Consider the following 6,410-nt stretch of genomic DNA (forward strand, 5'->3'; position numbering starts at 1 on the left):
AAAAAAAAAAAAAAAAGAAATCAATATCATGTCTATGACTACCAGAAAATTTCATTTTCACTTTTCTTAACATCACTTTATCTTTGAGCTAATAAAATAGTTCTAAATATATTCAATACCTAAATAATTCTCTCCTCTTTCAGAGTCTGAAATCCATTCTCATTATCTCTTTTTCCTTTTTTTCTTTCTTGTTACTCCTCTGAGATACCCCACAAATGAGATCTCCCATTTTTGCCATCTATATACAAGAGTTGCAGTGAAGGGCCTCCACATACACATGTACAAAAACATACAAGCAAGCCTGACTTTATAATATAGCATGGATCAGAACAGAAATGTGTAAAAGTCACCTTAGAGAATGAAGATCTTCTAGTCCAATATAACCCAAAAAGATGTATTCATTTATCCAAAGAAAGAATCTCTTTTTAATTATGTCTGGTGCACTCTTCTTTATTCATAAGCTTTCTAACTTACTGATTTTAACTTTCTAAGTTGCTGATTCTCTTTTTAGCATCATCTAATCTGCTATATAACTCTTCCTTTGAGTTTCTAGTGTCAATGACTACTATATTGTTCTAGAAGTTCTATTTGATTCTTTTTTCAAATCTACCTAGCTTTTCTGTTTGTCGAGCTTTGTTTCTCTTTTTTTTACTCCTTCATTGATATATTTATTCATTTTGAACATAGTTATTTTAAAGACTTGAATAATCCCAATATCTGAAATTCCTAGCAGTTAATTCTGTGGATGTTTTGTAGGGCCTGGGTTAAGGGTAACTCCTTCCAGAGAGATTCTGCATTTGCTACTACCAGATATCCAAAGATTTACATGTATGGTAATTTCTTCATTTGGATGTTATTAGAGCATGTGGACAATACAAATATGAACCTCAAAACCGTGTGAGAGTATTAGTATTCATTCATTAAGAAACACTTTTCTTCAGGTCAGTGTCCAGCCAAAAGTAGTCATTTTCTAGTTCTCCCTGTTCACTACTGTTGCTGCCTTTGTAAATCTCTATGCATTGGCATTTCAATTTCATTTCCACTGAACCTAAGGCCTTGTGAAGCCATTAAACCCCAAGCATTTGAGACCTACAACCTTTTCAAGTTTTCATTTTACCCTCAAGTTTTGGCCCTGGGATTTTTTCCTTTCTTTCTTATAAATTCGACTATGCATTGAAAAGGATACTTGTTGTACTTTGTCTGGCACTTCTGAGTGTTTTGCACTGGAAGAGGTGGTAATGGATAACCTAGTCCACCATATTGCATGAAATGGAAGTACTCATTATTCTTTGTTGTTCAAGTGTAGGTCACCTGAGACAAAACCAAATTTATCCTCCAAATTATTTTCTCTTCTCAAACCTAAATCACTATATTTCTTCAACTTCGTAAGCAAGTGGAAAGACAGAATACATTATCAATTGTATTATTAGCAACTTAATTTCAACATTCTTCTTCTTCTTCTTTTTTTTTTTTTTTTTTTTTTAGATAGAGTTTCGCTCTTGTTACCCAGGCTGGAGTGCAATGGCGCAATCTCCGCTCACTGCAATGTCTGCCTCCCGGGTTCAAGCGATTCTCCCGCCTCAGCCTCCTGAGTAGCTGGGATTACAGGTGCCTGCCACCACTCCAGGCTAATGTTTGTATTTTTAGTAGAGACAGGGTTTCACCATGTTGACCAGGCTGGTCTCAAAATCCTGACCTCAGGTGATCCTCCTGCCTCAGCCTCCCAAATTGCTGGGATTACAGGCCACTGCACCCAGTCTTCAACATTCTTCTTTTATGAAAAACTATAAATTATGAAACTGGTCATGTTTTCCTCTTGCTTAATAAAGTGTGCATCACTACAGCAGACATGTTAAAAATCCTTATTCAACATTTCTATTCTCAGCCTTCAGACAATCATGCTATCAGCGCATTCTTGCTCTGGTCCTTCCCCTATGCAGCACCCCACTTTATGGTCCACTCCTTCTCCCTCTCTGTGTCCCTATGCATCCCTATCTCCAGCTTCAAATTTCTCTTTCTGTCTCTCTCTTTCTCTCTCTCTCTCTCGTGCACACTAGATTAGCTCTCTCTCTGATTATTTCCAAATGAATATATATAAATGCATCATATGTATGGCTTTCCCATTAGCATAGTCTATCTTCCTTAGAAAGCAAAAAACAAAAACAAAAACAAAAAAAGATTTTCCAATATTGACTCAGCCCTATATTCTCAAGACTAGTTACCATCACCCTTAAGTTCCTTAGGAGGTCTTAGACTGACACAGAATCCACTGTGACCCTGTTTATACTTGGTCTTGAGCTAGTAAATCATCTTCCTCTCTGCCCACTCCCTGAGAAAGTCAATTTTATCTCCCTCTTCCTACATTTCTGATTCCTCCTCAATCTAAATTAGTCTAGCCCTGCCACTCTGCCAGCTGGACAGTCTAAACTAACCTCTAAATGGAGGTGAGGATAACTAGCAATTACCATGAAATATATGTGGCAATCAGTGGCCTGACACTCAGAGATCTCTAACTCTGACTTATAGACCATGGAGCCTTCAAGGACAAAACTGAGAGATTTTAGGGTGATTTTTATTACAAAAATAAAAAGCAGGACCTTGTAAACAAATACTTTATATAAGCCAGAATGCTCAATCATAGTGACCTTTAAATTCCATAAGTTTATCCAAATGGTCCTGCAAGCATTTATCTGAAAAATATCCTTAAATCTTTGGGGAATATTGGCTACAAACCCTGAGATAATACTAATTCCTGAAAGTCATAATACCACTTTAGAATATGCCAGTCTGAGCAAATGCTTATTGGAGTCAGGTGACAAATGGAGTTCTAACTCAATGTCACCTTGAAGTCAAAAGGCCTGGGCTCTACTAGCAGCTCTGTGTCTAATTTGTTAACCCTGTGGGCTCCAATTTCCTCCTCTACCAAGTGAGGGCTAATGCCTATCTCATAGAATTAGCTTTAGTATTAAGTGTTTTACATGAAAATATTTCCAAATTTGAATAAATATGAATAAACACAGTACTCTTCTTGTACAACCAAACCAAGTTTTACTACAGTCAGTTTGAAGAAAGAAACCTAGAAAACAAAAAGGGAAAAAAATGATTGTAAAGCCCTATCACTACCCCCGTGGTAAGGTACAAACTCCTTAAATGGGAACACAAGTTGAACTATTTGTTCCTGGGAGCTCACAGCTGGCACCTTGAGATTCTGCTACACTGTGGTGTAAAGTTCTGTAGTATAATAGATGATATTGCAAGAGCAGCATTTCTTAGAATTCATCCAAAGTTTAATTCAAACAACTGTCTGTATTACATCATTATTTTTAGGATTAGAAATAATAGATGTAAATTACAGTAGGGTGCCTGGCATTCACCAACTGGTAACTATTATTTGTATTACTAACAGCTTGAGTCCCGAGAAGCTATTCATTTATTCTTTGCTACTGAGTACATATTTACTGAGAAATGATGCCAAAACATTTAGATAAGTCCTTTGAAGAGAATATACATCTTTCTCAAGAAACTTATTCTTGGCATTTTAGGAGGCAAAATGTCAGACTTTCTTCAGATTAGACAAACGATATTAGAAAAGACCATCTATAATCACTAAATCAGGTAATTTGGATAGAAAACAGGTTAGCAAAGTCAGGAGGAAAAGCCTTATATTTAGTATAATATTTAAAAATTACAGCTATACCATCTACACTTTCCAGCTGTATATAAAACACTGGTGAATTGCCATTAAAACTCCTTAAAGAAGGGGATTTTACTCCAAATAAAATTATTGAATTGGAAGCACAAGGCCATAAATTTTGGCATATTCTGTCTCCAGACCATTTTATTTTCCTAACCCAGAGCCTAAAGGGAATGAATGTTTGGTTGGTAGGGTGGGGGACAAAAGGATACAAGAGAGATGGGAGCACTGAAGGAATCGAGGCTAGAGTAGGGGCCTATGTCTAGGCTTGGGTAGGAATGGAAGGGCTGAATAGCCAGAGACGTGGATGAGGGCACCAAGATCCTAAAATGTGTGGAAGAGGATACCCAGATGTGGGAGCAAAATACAGAAAAGAAGCTGCAAGACAAAAATTCTGCTGAAAGCTCATTCTGCCTTCTATGTGTATCCCAGAAATCTACTTCAAATGTCCTTGCTTCCTAACTCTGCCACAAACGTGGGAGTCATTCCTGACATTTCCTCACCCTCACTCAACATATTTTGTTATCTGCCACATCCGTAGTTCAGGAATCCGTCATCCACCCAGCTCATCTGCCCTGCCTCACAACTGTCTCCGCGCCTCTGAACTTGCTCTTTCAGGGCCCTTTGCTACTTCCAGCCTATGACCATCCCAAATCACAAATCTGATCCATGTACCCCCATGGTAAGGTCCAAACTCCTTAACTGGGAACACAAGTTCAACTATTTGCTCCTGGAAGCTCACAGCTGGCACCTTGAGATTCTGCTACACTGTGGTGTAAAGTTCTATAGTATAATAGATGACATTGCAAGAGCAGCATTTCTTAGAATTCATCCAAAGAAGACAGAAAATGCTATAGATTATACAGTTTTCCCATAGAATGATGATTTTAAGTAAATCATTTACAATTGAGACTATCTGTATATCCTTCCTCCAGTGGTTCACTTTCAAACGCAGTTCTTCCTGTGATCCACTACTGACACAAAATCTAGAATGTGCTATTAGCCAAGACGTGAGAAACATCTGTACTTTCAATGAACTTATGCAATAAGCATCCCACACAGCATAATTTGCCATGATTATTGTTTCTTCATAGGACATTTGGCAATATTTTCCAATACTATTTCTTGACAAAGAAAAAATGTTTTATTTAATTTCATGCCATTTTTCCTTTGAATTATTTTAGCCATTTACATCTGCATTATTTCAGCAAGAAGGATAGGCTATTTCTCCATGGTGTATAACTTTTTGTCTTTTGATATTACAAGCAAGAAATTTAAATCAAGGCACAGTGGTGCATGCCTGTAGTCCCATATGCTCAAGAAGCTGAGGTGGCAGGATCCCTTAAGACCAGGAGTTCAAGGCCAGCCTGGAAACATAGCAAAACTCCATCTTTAAAAAAAACAAACAACAAAAAAAAACTAATATCTGTCCTAAAAATATGTTCATGAGTTTGGTGAAATGTTAAGACTTGATCCTGACTTGAGGACTGCAGGACTTTAATGCTAAAATGATTGTTTCATGTTCTAAGCACCTGTTGTCAAGGGTCTTGCTAATCAAGCTGACCTCATGCTATTCTTACTTTACATTTCCAGATACTTTATTGTGATTGTCAATTTTATGTGTCAACTTGACTGGATACAGGGTGTCCAGATATTCGGCTAAACATTATTTCTGGGTATGCCTGTGAGAGTATTTACAGATGAGATTAGCATTTGAATCTACAGACTAAGTAAAGCAGATTGTCTTCCCAAATGAGGATTGGCATCATCCAATCTGTTGAGGGCATGAATAAAACAAAAGGTTGAAGAACGGAGAATTCACCCCTTCTGCCTGACTGCTTGAGCTAGAATATCCATTTTCTCCTGCCCTTGGTCCGAGACTTACACTATTATTTCCCCTGCTTCTCAGGTCTTCTTCAGATGCAGATTCTATTACACCACTGGCTTTCCTGGCCTCTGAACTTATCCCTTTCAAGGTCTTTTGCCACCTCCAGCCTTTGTCCTAGGTCTGTAGCTTGCAGATAGCAGATCGTGGGACTACTCACCCTCCACAATCACGTGAGCCAATTCCTCCCAATAAATCTTTTATATTTAGATAGAGATAGATAGATAGATAGATAGATAGATAGATAGATAGATAGATAGATAGACAGATAGATAGATAGATAATAGAAGACAGAGAGAGAGAAAGATGTATTCTGTTTCTCTGGAGAACCCTAACTAATATAGATTTTGTTTGTTTCTGAGATTGGTTCTAAGGGAACAAAATGCTACAGATGAATTTTCTGAATTGGTTCCAGGATTCCGGAATTGTCTCCCTAATTTGATGAGATTTGAAGATACTAATGACTATTTTCAGAAGTAAAGAGAGCGCTGATAATTCATGGCATACTCTGGCAATAGAGATATACAAAATATCTGCATTGTATACTCCTAGTCAACCACTTATAAGAATCAACAAATGTGGTGGCTATAATGAGGTTATATTACTCAAAATTATTATCAGAATTTTCTCTCATATATATATAGAGAGAAAATTTTGGGAAAACTGGTGACTATAATGAGGTTGGCTGTTTACACCTAATATTGCTGACCAAAATGGTGTAAGAAAAGGATGAATTCAGGAATTTGGACTCTCAGCTTGAGCACTGCATAAATGACCTAAAGGCTTCTATGTGTGCCCTGAAGGAAGCCATTATTTCCTATAGCCAAAGAG

The 6,410-nt window shown here is 37.3% G+C and overlaps 1 protein-coding gene across 1 annotated transcript in view; it reads left to right on the forward strand.

Annotated features, from left to right (window-relative positions):
* Nucleotides 1–5,703, forward strand: part of LOC105526359 (L-lactate dehydrogenase B chain-like) — a 7,016-nt gene extending 1,313 nt beyond the window's left edge. Inside the window, exons 2-3 of the mRNA XM_011962330.1 lie at nucleotides 821–828; nucleotides 5,689–5,703. The gene's annotated coding sequence lies outside the window, so the exon portion shown is untranslated. The remainder of the gene's footprint in view (nucleotides 1–820; nucleotides 829–5,688) is intronic.
* Nucleotides 5,704–6,410: the final 707 nt, after the last annotated feature.

The sequence above is a fragment of the Colobus angolensis genome, unplaced genomic scaffold, assembly GCF_000951035.1.
Source record: "Colobus angolensis palliatus isolate OR3802 unplaced genomic scaffold, Cang.pa_1.0 Scaffold59, whole genome shotgun sequence".
Taxonomy (NCBI): Eukaryota; Metazoa; Chordata; class Mammalia; order Primates; family Cercopithecidae; genus Colobus; species Colobus angolensis.